The sequence below is a fragment of the Micromys minutus genome, assembly GCF_963924665.1.
Source record: "Micromys minutus genome assembly, chromosome: 14".
In the NCBI taxonomy this organism is placed as follows: domain Eukaryota; kingdom Metazoa; phylum Chordata; class Mammalia; order Rodentia; family Muridae; genus Micromys; species Micromys minutus.
In genome coordinates, this window is record NC_137983.1 from 35281936 (window position 1) to 35296628 (window position 14693).

Consider the following 14693-nt stretch of genomic DNA (forward strand, 5'->3'; position numbering starts at 1 on the left):
GCCAGTGGATATAGGGTTTGTCTGTTTGTCTGCTTGCTTGGTTGGTTGGTTCGTTTTGTCTGAGATCATAGGGCATTTATACACTTTTGCCTTTCAACCCTAACAGCCAGGCCACTGTGGGAAAGTGAGGTCTTGGATGTCTGGTTCTAACATGAAAGGTATTACACTAGTGTAATGTGGATATTCTTGTTGGGAAATTTAATTACAAAGTGTTGTCACCAAGGCTCACCAGTCTTAATAGGGTAGAAATGCCTTTCATTACGGCCTCAATGGACAAAATAACTGAACATAGATAATAACTGGTGAAAAACTGTTGGGAAAATAATTTTAAATCTTCTGGTGAATGTTGTACAGACATTGTGGTTGTCAGCTGTGTGTCACTATAACAAAATAACTGAGGTACTCAGGTTATAAAGAGAAAAGTTTTATTTTGGCTTACAGCTTTAAAGACTGTAGTCCAGGATTCACTGGCTTCATTGTTCTGGGCTTGTGGCAAGATGTCATATCAAGGCAGAAACATAAATGTCATGGGACAAAAATTGCTCACTCCAAGGCCAGGAAAAAAAAAAAGAGAGAGAGAGAAAGAGGAGGGGTCTGAAGTCCAATAGCCCCTTTTAAGGACACACATAATCCAATAACTCAAGGACTTCCCAGTAGGCCTCACCTTCACCTACCCCACATCCTGATCTAATACTTTTAAAAGAAATGTGAGTGAGGGTAAGATCAAATTTTAATAAGTGCTCTTCATATATTTACCACTGCCATGTTCCAGATACTACACTCAGATGGATAATGGTGAACAGGGTCTTTAGTTCCTGGCCTGGAGGTATTCAGAAAGCAAGAAAGGAAACACCAGTGTAAATAATTAACCCAGTGTGGGAGGGTTCTTGTAATGAGAGGGTCAAGGAGGGTCCCAGGAGGATTTGACACTAAAGATAACTGGCAGATAAAGAAAAGCAGTTGACTGACTAAAGGCGGTGGAGAAGGCATTCCAGGTCCAGGGGGAGAAAAGGGAGGCACAGAGAAACATCTGCAGTGTCTATGCAGGATACTTCACAGGTCCTTGTTGCTAGTGAGTGTACCGTCTGGTTTTTCGTCAACTTGACACAAACTGAAGCTATCACAAAGGAGCTTCAGTTGAGGAAATGCCTCCATGAGATTCATCTGAATGGCATTTTCTCAACTAGTGATCAAGTGGGGAGGGCTCAGCCCATTGTGAGTGATGCCATCCCTGGGCTGGGAGATCTGGGTTCTATCAGAAAGCAAACTGAGCAAGCCAGGGGAAGCAATCCAGTAAGTAACATCTCTCCATGGCCTCTGCATCAGCTCCCGCTACCTGACCTGCTTAAGTTCCAGTCCTGACTTCCTTTGATGATGTACAGCCATGTGGAAGTTTAAACTGAATAAACCCTTTCCTCCCCAACTTGCTTCTTGGTCATGATGTTTGTGCAGGAATAGAAACCCTGACTAAGACAGCTAGTGAGGTAGACACCCCAAAAGTGATGAGAAATAGGGAAGAAATGTCTGCCCTTTCAAGAAGCATGAATTCCATCCATGCAAGGCTGAAGAGCTGGGGGCAATAAAAGTGAGTGTTCCCTACTTTGGAGTCTCTTCTACCAACATGTGTATGTCTGTACAAGAACATTTATTATAATATCCTCTGGAAAGGAATGAGCTGAATGTTACAGTTATTTTGAAAGAGTTAAACCAGCAAACAGAACACTCAGTAACCATTAGGCTTTGAAAGAACAAAGGACCTTGGTAAAGAAGGAAGAGGAAGGACTTTTGAGGTGCCTTGCCGAATGAAGGAAAATGAGAAGAAGCAGCAATTTGAATGGTGTGACCCCATTTGTGTAAGAAAACACTACATCTTTCTATTAGTCACCCCGCTTCTGTAGGTGTCACCTCCGTTCTCTCTTTCTTTATGCTGCTGGGCTGGAGAGAGGGTCTGTCTATGCTGTTCTGAAGAGAGAGTCTGTCCATCCTTTGATTCTGAGTTCAGGAAAGGAAGAGACTCTCAATATAAACTAGTGGAGAAAGCTAAGAAGGAAATGTCAGCTCCTCAGGGAGAGGGCTTCATCATTGTCAATAACAGTTGCATTGGTTGGGACTGGGCTCCTGTCCTGGGCAGGATGACCAAGTCAAAATAGAGTCCCTGGGGCTGCAGTTGCAGGCCACCAAGGCAGTCAAGACAGTGAAGTTGTTTATTTAACTTTCTGAGGTATCAACAGAGTAAGAGATGACACCCCGATCCAAACAAGCCAGTTTTAGCTGCCGGATATTCTAGTTCAGCCTCAGATTTCATTACCTTGTAGCAGTAAAGTACCTTTGAAACAGATGATGTCCCTTTTCTTCTACAGTTCTGCTTTCTTCGGGCTTCTCTGGTTATAAAACCAAATGTTCTCTGCTCAGTCTCTTTTGGTATGTGTGGGGTGGGGTGGGGGACAGCGCTTTACCCACTGAGGTGCAGGAAGGGGGATTTTTGAGAAATATTCTGGAGATAAGATGAGTGAGAGAGCTTGATGTTCACAGGAAAGAGCAAGAAGCCAGTGATGCTCTTGGCTGCTAAACAGGGCTGGTGCCTTTGAGCTCGAACTCCCACATTTAAGGACCAGAAGCGGCCCCTCCTTTGATGAGCTGTCAATGCACCTTCTGGAGTTTGGAATCCTTTGTGTTTTGGTTGGAACTCTGTAGAAGAACATCTAAGAAGGCAGTCAAGTTAACTGGGTCACTTCTGTCTCATTCTATCTAGCAAGCTGGAGTAAACTTGGCTGACTGTAAGAGCAAACCGAGCACGCCAGGAGTGTTTCTGTCCTCTCTATAGTGATCTATATAGAATGTGCATGCTCAGGAATGTGCCTGCCCTCAAAGCGCTTTCTGATTTAAATTGGCAAGCTTCTTTTGTTTGGGGAGGGCATCGCTTTGGAAAAGTTCTAGACTCCACTTACCTGCTGCAGTAAAACTTTCTGCTCCAAGTCCACTGTATTCTCAAGATTCGGGCTAAGGTGACTGTGGACAATAACAGGAGAGGAAAGAAGAGTTTTCATGTTTGGGGTCAACGTCTGAATCACTGGACAGAGTGGGAACAGTCAGCAGACAGGCAGAAGGCTGATTTAGGGAGCTGCTGTGGTGGGTAAGATATTTAATGGAATTCAGAGCATGTTTATATCACAACTGATTGCAGGTGACTACCGGAAGTACTCCGATAAAGGGCTGACAGGAAAGAGGCTCTAATCTATTTTACTATGTAAAGGGCTTTGTTTCATAGAAAGAAAACACAAAAGCCTCCAAAGTCTCAACTGCCAGATGCCATAGGTAGATTTCACATCATACCATATTTTGCCAATGGCTCTCTGCATGACAGTGTCTCCATAAGACTGTAAGGGAGCTGAAAATGTCCTATTAACTAGAATCCTTCTGACTGCCATGTGTCACGGTGCTAAATAAGCATGGCTCATGTTTGCGGTGACGCTGGTGTGAGCAAGTCTGCTGTGTGCTAGTAATGCAAAAAGCCTAGCACAGTGCTTGTCTGCAGTGCAGAGCACTCTGTGTTGATAACTTTGTTATCAGTTTAGGTATTTATACTATCTATATTTTTTACCATATTTTAATGTCTTATTTTGAGATGGGTTCTCACCATGCGTGCCACCCAGGCTGGTTTTAAACATCCAGGGCTCAAATTAACATATCTCAGGTTTCTGAGAGGCCAGCTTAGGCATACATCATCACATCTGTTCGCTGGATGGTTGGTTGGTTAGTTGGTTGGTTTAGTTAGCTTGGTGTTTTTAAAACAGTCTCTCTTGTAGTTCAGTCTGCCTAGAGCTCTCAAACCCTCCAACCTCAACCTTCCAAGTCTGGGTTACCAGCGTGTGTCATCATATTCCATCTCTACATCTGACTTTTATCCCTGTCTTGAAGCATGGCCCCTTCTACTCGTGAGAAGTGTTCCTTGTAAAGCACTGTGGTGTGGTGTGTTGTGCCATCTGCAGCTCATGAGTCTGTGTTTACCTGTGTTTACAGTCTGTCTGTTGGTGGACGGCAGGATGAGGTCATGATAAAAAGGTGACCTCTACCATCCAGGCTCTGTGCACGCAAATGCTGTGCTGTTCTCACTACAAGGAAACGTTTAACAGTACATGCATGTGTCAGATGCATTGCACATTACTCAACGACATGTCTAGTGTTAAAAACTAAAACTGCAGGCCAATCCAGCTCCAAGAACCTTAAAAATTTTGTACACACCAAAACCATTTCTGGCTATGGTTATCTTAAGTCACATTTCCTGGAACTAGTCCTCAGGACAGAGATTGGGTCTGCAGGATTTTTATTAGGGAGTTGTTGCACAATGAAGAATTGGTCTGTCCTTTAACTTGGGTCCCTGGAACAGAGTTTCAGAAATCCTTGGAATTTCCTGAGCAATAAATGTGTGCTTATCACACTAAAGAAATGACTCGGGAGGGTGTCAGACTGCCTTAGGAAGGGGCCTCACTGCCAGACACAGCTGTAGGTTTAAAGGGTTGAGACTGAGCCGGTGTTCAAGAAGGGGATAGGAGGGGAGAGATTGGGTTTAAAGATGTGCCTAATGATTTTATTATTTTTATCTAGTGAAGATATAAAAAATATCTCCCTCCCCTCAAAATCTGAGCTCCAAACTTAGTGGACCTTTTTTTGATTGTTAAAAATCCATCAGTGTTTTGGAAGAGCAGCACACTGCTTTCCCAGAGAAAGGACACAAACCTGACCATACACGTCTCTCCCTGGGTATGGGTTTTATAGAGAACTGCTCATGACAAGCAGAGTGACTCCCTGACAGTAAAGTACCAAACCTGAAGGGATCTTGGAAGCCATCAAATGTATAGCAGTATTTACAAATGCAGGTGACATATGGTTCCCTGAGACTAGCAGTTGGCATCTGAAATGAAGGAAGTCATGTGGAAGACTTTGCCTTTAATTTGAGGTCTGCATATAATATTTGAAACAAAAACTTTCCAGGTAGCTTTACCCTATGTATCTTGACTGCCATGACTATCTCTGTGGGACTGTCTATACCATGGTTTACCCACTTATTCTCTTACTGATCATGCTGAAGGGGAGTTCCACGTTTTGATAGATCACCTGATTGTGAACAATGTTTACATCTTTTCCCCTCGATGACTACAAGAGTTTCCCTATACATAGGAACATACGGGTTAACACTGAACCTAAGGGATGTGGCACACTGTTTTCTAGGGCACAGTCTCTTCAAGACATGATAGGAAGCCTGTGGCTGCACATGCCCATGAAGACTTGGAATTTCCCCAAATGGTGTCATTTTTCTATAACAGAATGGGTGGAAAGTAAAATCTCTCTGTTGCCTCAATTTTTTATTTCTTTGCTCCACAATGATGCCCCTTCTCTTCTCACACAAGTCTTCTCAGAATTACGTGAGTCTGGTCTGCCTTCTCTTCTGTGTCTACACCTTCCACCTAAGGCTGACTTGTGCCCGAATTCCTTTGCATCATTTCCTTTAGAGACGCACCGCTGGTGGCAAACACATTCTTTCTGCTTTGTTACTGAAATGTCTTTATTTCTGTCCCGTCACTGAATGGTAGTGTCCCCATGTATGGAATTCTAGACTGGCAGGTGGCTGGGGTACACTGAAGATGTTGGTCCCTCCTTTACTGCCTCCTACAATTACAGCTAAGAAGTTGGCTGTTCGTCGTTTAGCTGTCGCTCCTTCTAAGCAACCAGTTTCATCCTGTTGCCTGTGTTTTGGCCTGTGCACTGCAGATGTAACTATGCTCCTAGGTGTGTGTGTGTGTGTTGTTTTCAGTTTTTAACCTAACTTTGGAATTCCTGATTCATTCAAATATGGCCTTAGCCTTCGTTCTTTTCCTCTGGTACATTTTCAGTAATGCTGGGAGGCTTTCTCTGCACTGTCCGATCGTTGTCCCTCAAGCACATTTATTTTTTAGTGTCCCTGATCTCTGTTATGTGTAGTTTCTTTTGGTCTGTATGTTAGTTTGTTAAATTTTCTTTCAGTTTGACCTGATAACACTCTTTTATATCCACCTGCTTAACAGTGTCTTGTTATATTATATTTCTTACCTATTTGCTTTGCTTAATTTTCAAGACTTCTTGAAGCTTACAAACTTGTTTCTTGCAGGTACATATGGGCCTGTCCTTAACTTCCTAAATATGCCGAATATGGATATTCTATTCAGCAATTAATAATTATAGCACAAAGACCTTAATTGTTTATTAGGGTCCTTGTTTGTGTTAGAAAGTTACAGTTGCTAATGACTTGCTTCCTGGTGTGCAAGTTTAATTCTTAACTTTAAGATGCTCATCATCTTTGAGAATCTGTGAGGATTATTTTTAATTTATGTTTATTTATCTATTCTTATATGTGTGTGCATAATAGACATATGTCATGTCATGCATATGGGGGACAGAAGACTATCTACCAGTCAGTTGTCTCTACCATATGGGCCCAATGATTCCAATGGTTCTAAACCCATGATTCATGACCCCTTTGAGGTTGTATATCAAATATTTACATTACAATTCATAATGGTAGCAAAATTATAGTTATAAAATAGCAGCAAAATATTTTTATGATTGGGGAGTCGCCGCGACATGAGGAACTAAATTAAAGGGTCACAGCATTGGGAAGGCTGAGAAGCACCAGGCTCAACTCAGGATACAGCCAACGTGCATGCTCAAGCTCTTTAAAGTCCATATAAAGTATATTCTTCAAGAAAGCAGATATAGCAATTAGATAAATAAGCAAAACAAATAGAAAAGTTAGCACATCAACATCAGAATGCCTATAAATACTAATGAGAGGAAGATCCTTAATTGTGTTCGCAAAATGACCAAAGGAAGGAAAAGAAAAACCGTATAGGAATAACTCAATAATTGTGACACATGTTAAACATTTCTGTAGGGTGATTGAAAAATTGTTGAATAACAATAGCAGAACATTGTACGCAGAGAGGGAAGATTTGGTTTCATTGTGGTGAAAACTTGGATCATCGTGGAGGAGAGGGATTATTTAAGAAATGGTGCTGAAATGCTAGGAGGCATTGAGGGGCTGACTACATATCTCACAGTTTTTGTCCAAATAATTCAAACATCGGTCCAAGTCAAAATTAACAGAAGGAACTAATTGTTCCCTCCGAACGGAGACATCATCCTAAAACTGAAATGAACCCTGACACTAATGAATTTGACAACATAAAAACGGAGAAAGAGTCTCTGCCTGGCAAAATTATTTTAAGCAAAGGAAAAAGACAAATAATTATGTGTAGGAACAAAGCATTTGTAATTCATATCAGAGTCAGGAGGCTAGCCTCCTACACACGGGAGAAGGCTCTTGTAAATGCCAACAAAAAATTATTTAACCCAAAGAAAATGAACAAAACAGTTCCCCAAAATACAGATGACAAAGCCGCACTGAAGTACCATGCTTACCCCATTAGATAAACAAACATAAAACAAATCTAGATTGTTATCGAGGGTAGGAAGAAGAGACTAATCCTGGATTGCTAGTGGGAGTGTATGCTGATTCAGCACCTTTAGCTGGCAGGTCAAAAATGCCTTTTATATTTCTATAAACATTCTCACTTTTGATGCAAAATTTCAACTTGAGGAATTTCGGCCATAGATAAACCCACACGTCCATCAAATGATGAATGTACATCTTAATTCATTGTACCTGCCATGCTTGGCTGTTGCTTCCCAAAGGTTAATGTGTTGGAGACTTGGTCTTCAGTCTGGTAATGTGATGGAACAGAGGTGTGTGGGTGGGTGCTAAGTGGGAGGTTGCTAGATTTTGTTAAGGCTGTTGCTGCCAGGAAGGATTCAAATAGTTCTCATGAGACGCTGAGTTAGATTTCATGAAGAAAAAGAAAAAGTTATTGGAAACATGAGACTGAGGCTGTAAAGATACTCAGTTAATAAGCTGCTGGGAAGGCAAGTATGAGGATCTGAGTTCAATCCCCAGAAATGAAAAAAAAAATAGTTGGTGCCGATAACTCTGATGCCAGGGAGACAAAGTTGAGCACGTCCCTGGGGATTGCTAGCTAGCCAGTCAACCCAACTGATTATTCAGCGAGTGCAACCGGGAGATAATCTATCTACAACAAAACAAAGCACCCCCATACAAGGTAACCGAAGACTGACACCCAACATTACTTCTGGACATATACACTAATGGGCACTCATGTGTTACACACACACACACACACACACACTGAAAGGAAAGTGGGAGCTTGTCCCCTGGGTTGCTGTCTAGCTTTCTGTTTTGCAATATGATGTCTACCTGTCATGCTTTCTTCTAACCTCATGGCTACAATGCTCAAAAGAAAAATCCTGTCTTTAGTATACGTATGATTTTGTGTATTTCACAGTAGTGATTAAAAACAGAATAGTACTGGGGCATTGTTAAGTTTTTCAAAGTTTCAGAAAGAAACCAAATACCCATCAGCAGTTGACTGCCAGTTGGAGTTTAAATGTATTAGTATTGACTGGTCATTGGTGTATGAGTTAGACTTGTAGAGATTGCATGACACATACCAACAGACAACCCCTTCAGATAGAGCCCAGTCTTATATCAGAACCTAGCTCCTAAAATAACACCTACCTGGTGAGTGTCATTTAGTCGGGGCGAGTTTAAAGAATTCAATGTTTTATTTTGGCTGAACTTCCCCAAGTCAAAGTGTAACCACTTTTCATTGGCTAATGGAAGGACATCTCAGATAGAATCAATACGTTGAAGCTTGAAAAATGTTGAAAGTCAGTGTATTTACACCCTGACTTATGGGAGAGCACCTGAGAATAGCTTTCTAAACTTTACGGAGAGTCCACTGAGTTCAAATGCTTTGGTTCTCAGCCTGTGGGTTGTGACCTCCTGGAGGTGTTCCATATCATACAGCCTGCATATCACATATTTACATTATGATTCATAACAGTAGCAAAATTACAGTTATAAAGTATCAATGAAATAATTTTATGGCTGGGGGGTCACCACAACATGAAAAACTGAATTAAAGGGTCACAGAATGAGGAAGGGTGAGAGCTAGTGCACTAAGTGATCTCTCTGGTTTGTATCAAACATGAGTTACAGTCAGCACCACATACTTACCAGTCCCTAGTAAATAAAAGTGTGAAATAATGGCATAAATATATTACTAGTGAGTACATGATCACACGTGTATTGCCTGTGTAAGATGATTACATGTGTACTGCTTACATACATAAGTAAAGCAATCCCTACATGAATAAAATACATAGTGTGTGCATGTGCCCAGCATGACTTCCAACAATAGTTTTAGGTCTAGGGAATAATTGAACGATGCTAAAGGAGGTTATGAAGCAGGATACTGGTAACTTTGGCATCCACTTCTTATCAGGTGTGTGTGTGTGTTTGTGTGTGTGTGTGTGTGTGTGTGTGTATACAGATAATTGCCTTCTTTATGAATCTTTCAATAAAGGTTTTCTTTAAAAACTAGGTCTAAATCCCTGAGTCTTAAAACAAAACCAAACCAATAAATTCTGCGTACTGAATATTGTGGCTACAAATGATAAAGCATGTGTCAGATGCTCCAAAACCTGGTATATAGGACATGAGGTGTCAGACATACAACAGGAGGTGATAAGACAGACAATGTTTCTGCTTTCAAAGAACCCCTGAAGGATAAGCTAAGAAAGATAAATGTACTTGCCACTTTGGTCTTAAAGTAAATGTACTTGTTACTTTGTTCTTGCTCTGACCAAATGCCTGATAGAAACAAAGTAAGAGAGGAAAGGTTTATTGTGGCACATAGTTTTAAGGGTTGGAGTCTATTCTAACAGGAAGGCATGATGAAGTTGTGGAAGCTACTTGGTTCTACCACCAAAAGTTCCCAGTAGTCATGAGCCTATGAGGGACATTTTACATTCAAATTCTAGCAGGAAAATTATATTATAATAAATATTAGGAAAGAACTAACCAGGGGACTGGGATTCGGGGTTAGAAGGAAGCCATTTTAGAGTAAATGGCCTCTGAGAAATAGACATTTGAGCTAGAAGAGTCCACTTCAGAATGGGTGTGGACATCATGCTTAACGTGTCAAAGTCTCTCTTAAGTGGTACTTAAGAGTCGTGCATCTTTGCTCCATAGCCAGTAGGAATCTGGACTCTGCAGAGGGCATGATCTGATAAAATATTCTGCTCGGTTTGAAGGTATTTTTGCCTACTTCCCTTTAGACACAACCTATGAACTTTAGTTGCACCTTCTTGGGATAGTCTTTCTGACTCATCAATGGGAAGCTTTGCTTGAGATCTTTGAAGGTATTGGGCAGATCTCTGTGTTCTTTGTGCAATGTTATCTTAATGGGGAGAATGACTTCATGTTTGCTGCATGAGCAACATGGAACTTGAGCAACGTCCAATCATACAGCAGTGTCCCATAATATTAGCAGGAAGGAAGCTAGTTGAAAGAGTTAGGAAGGGAGCTGAGGTCATTGAGGTCTCCCCACCACACACACACACACACACACACACACACACACACACAGCTATAGAATGTGATAACACAGACCTGAAGTCCAAGCATTCAGGAAGTGGAAGCAGGAGGATTGTGCATTTGAAGCTAGGCTAGAATGAGGGGAGGGGAGCAAGAGAGATAGAGAAAGAAAGAGAACTGAAAACTAATATTAGAGGTGGGTGGCATAAATCTAAATTCTGTGGGGATTTTTTCCAGCTTAGATGAAGTTTTCATGTTACAAATTATAAACACTTATCAAATTGCCCCCTCCCCCAACATTTAGCTAATGGTCATCAACAGATTCACATATGTAAATATTTACGCAAATATTCAACATATGTTTATATGGCACATCCACAGAAGTGACTCAGTGACAGTCTCTGTATTAGCATAGTTTCTTATCCTTGGGGCTAAAATCCAAAAACTATTAATCCTCTCCACGGAACAATTTTTTAAAACTCATTAATTATGTATACAATTTACATTTTTATTTTTATTTCAAGGGCTGATTGAAATCTATTAATAACCGAAAACGCATTTGCATTTAAAGTATCTCTAGCTGTTAGACGCTTTGCTTTCAAAGAGCACAAAGCTTACTCAACACTGATTTCTAGGGCGCTAGCCAAGAGAAAAGGCTCTATGCAATAAGGCAATTGTTTTTGAAGAAATAGTTGAAGTTCAAGAAATAAATTTAATGCCTGCTGAGAACTTTGTCTTCTCTTCAATTTAATTTGCGTTTTTATCAAAGTAAAACAAAGATTTTGAAACCCCCCCAAAAGACTCCAAATCTTATAAAGCTTTCAAAACTCAGTTCATTACACCATAGTCCTCTGTCCTGCCTCATTTAACCTAATTCTCTCCCATCTTGAATCTATATCTGCTTCAAAATAGTTCACTTACAATTTTATTTTATTTCCAATTTCAGGAAATTTTTTATGGATTTTAAAAATAAAGTCAGATTCCCTCTCCCCTTATAGTAATTTTTATCTTATCCCTGCCTTGTTTCATTGGTCAGGACTTCCTTCATGAGGTTGAAAGATTTTCACTCTGTTCTTGATCTTAGGGCAAAGCATTTTTCTTTCACCATCGAGAATGATGTTAATTGTGAAGCTTTGTGGATTCCTTTCAAGAGGCTGAGAGACTTCCTGTGTACTGCTAGTTTCCTGGGTCATGTCGGTGTGGTTGTTTTAAGTTGGCAATGACTATTGAATTTTGTCTGATTTTTTTTCCCCTCTATCTTCCGAGATGAGCGTGTGGTTTTCCTGTTTTCGTCTGTTGATGTGGTGAGTTGCATTGATTAATTTTCTAATGTTAAACCAATTATTAGGTCACGGTGGATGAATCTTTCAAAGCCTTCTGGGTCTGAGTTGTTAGCAGTCTGAAGGAATTCCTGTGCCTATATACTATTAACCTTTAGTTTTCATGGAATATCTGGCCATGTTGAGGTACCCAACATTTACTTGTGTCTTCTCCTCTTATTTATTAACACATTTCTCTAAGATTTGGTATTTTTCCTTCTCAAAATCATGGCTTGAATTTACCAGTGAAGCCATTTAAGTCAAGAACCCTTCTGGGGGACAGGGGATGTGACTCTAATTTCCGTGACAGCTATTGGATGCCTTGAACACTTATTTATCTTCTACTGTCTATTTGGGAGTCCTATGGCTTTTGAATATTCAAATTTTTCCATTTGTTTAATTTATTGTATAAAATTGTTCTGTATACATTCCCCTGCCCTTATTAAATGCCTGTGGTAACCGCTGTGGCCCCTTGTCTCCATGCCTGAGATGGGTATTTTCTTTACTCTTTCTTTTAGTTTCTCTAATTAAAAATGTATCTGTCACATTAACTTTTAAAAGATGTTAAACATTGCTTTTTCTGTAGGATTGGTCCATTTTAAAATCTTATCCATTGCTGCCTATTTTTATTAACTCATCTCCGATTACTTTGGGCTTAACTTGGTTTGGTTCTTGTAGAGCAAGAGTACAGAATGTGGTTTATATTTTTTTCTAATATGAGCACTTTAGGCTATGAATTTCACTGAATATTGTTTTAGGTTGCTCTGACAAAGTTTGCTACATTACAGTTCTGTCTACATTACAAAACGATTTCTAGTTTTGTTTGTTTGCTTAGTGGGTGTGTATGAAGCCGTAGGAAGTACATGAACACTTAGGAATGATATGCCCTGCCCCAATGAGTTTATCCTCTAACCATAAAATACCTGTCTTTCTTCCTGGGCAAAATTCTCTGCTCGGAAATCACTCCAGCCGATCTGGCTTTGTTCTGATTTCTGTGAGCATGGTATCGTTGACTTTCAGTTATATATAACTTTGGTTTTAAAACTGACTTTCCAGTCGACCATATACAGCCCTCAGCAGCTGCCATCTTGCCTTGTGAGAAAACCTGTATCCTGGGGACATTCCCCATGGTTTTGTGCCCTGACACCGGGGAGCCTCAGGACTCTATTCTGCTGTGGCAGCCTAAACGTGAACGTTCTACTTCAGACTCTCAGGAATGTAAGCAGGCAGAAGTGCCTTCACTTCTAGCACGGGCTATTGCTTTCTGGATGTAGTTCATCCTTGTAACGTTACCTCTCTAAAGGGTTCGGTAATGTTATAGTTTTGCAGAGTCTCCAATGCTCTTATATATCATCTGTCTGATGCAGCAGTCTCTTGCCCTAAGAAACTAAATTCGTTTCCTATTATCCTTGCCATCCTCACCATTCCCGGTGTGTATATACACCTCCCCTGTCTTTCCTAATCAGGCAGGAATGCCAAGTCGTATTTTATTCAGCCCATATGAATATTCACAGCATGCTAACTACATAACTATTGTTCATTTCTGCCACCGTCCCCCCTCTTAGGCCTTTGTGTTTCTCCTGGACTTATGATTAGAGACAGAAATACAGACTCACAATCAAGAGCTCAAGAGCCTTTAATTTTCCCAAATCTTCCCTCCGTGCTCAGAAACATGAATCCTGTTTGCGTTTTCTCCCAGAGTCCTCTGCGCGGCTCTGTTCAGGATCGATTGATTGTTCTGGGTCCATGATGCCAAGCTTCGGTCCACTTCTCCCCACGCTGAGCCTTTGTCCCTTAATGCTTTGTCCTCTTTCTCCTTGATCCACTCTCTTGTTCAGTGCCACGTATGCACGGCAGCTTCCTTAGAAACAGCATGTGTGAGAGGTTAACTTGTGTTGATAGCTCGGCCCAGGACTTTCGTTTGGAGATCGGAGATCGTTGTCCCCTTGCAGTCTGAAGGAATTTCTCCCTTGCTTTCTAGAACGGCTGGAAATGTCATCAAAATACACATCCAGGCCGGCCTGGGGTCTCCTTATTTTCTCCTCTCTTGGATTTTTTTTTTCAATCATTACCTTAACATTCCTGAAATTTCATGATAATTTTTTTTTTTTTTTTTAATTCAAAGATACCCACTTTCGTGTTCTGGGATGTTTTCTTTTTCTTTTCTGATTTCTTTTGTTCCTTCATCTATGATCTGACTTTGGTGATGAGAAAAGTTATAGTTTATTGGAACTCCTTCTGTCTCTGGGTCCTGGTTTCTGGGATTTACTTTCTGGGGAATTTTGTCAATCTGCACCTTCTAAGTGCTCTCTCTCTCTCTCTCTCTCTCTCTCTCTCTCTCTCTCTCTCTCTCTCTCTCTCTCTCTCTCTCTTTCTCTCTTCCTCCCCCTCTCCCTCTCCCTCTCCCCCTCCGTTTTCTTTCTCTCTTCTTGATTTTTTAAATTATTATTATAAAAAGAAACAAGCCTATTAATGGTATTTTTTTATCTAATGGGTCTGGAATATTTCTATTACTCAGAAGGGCTTTAGAACTTTGAAGTTACTTTTTAATCCAATCTTTCTTTTTTTGTCTGCTTAAGCTTCTTCTAAATTATATATTTCCAGTTAAATTTGTGGCCTCTCGAAGGTAAGAGATTTTCTGAAGTGCTGGGTTTATTTCTAGATACTCATTAGAACATGGCATAATGGTGCTATATTTAAAAAGTAGTTATAAACCTAATGATATAGGCACATTAATATATTTTATTTTTTCTGAAAAAATGCAAAGATCTAAGTAATGGGATTCATATTACCTATATCTATCTGTATCTATATTAGCTCCCCCTTCCTCTGTCTGCCTTCCCCTCTCTCTATATAATCCTTAATATATTAATATATAATAAATA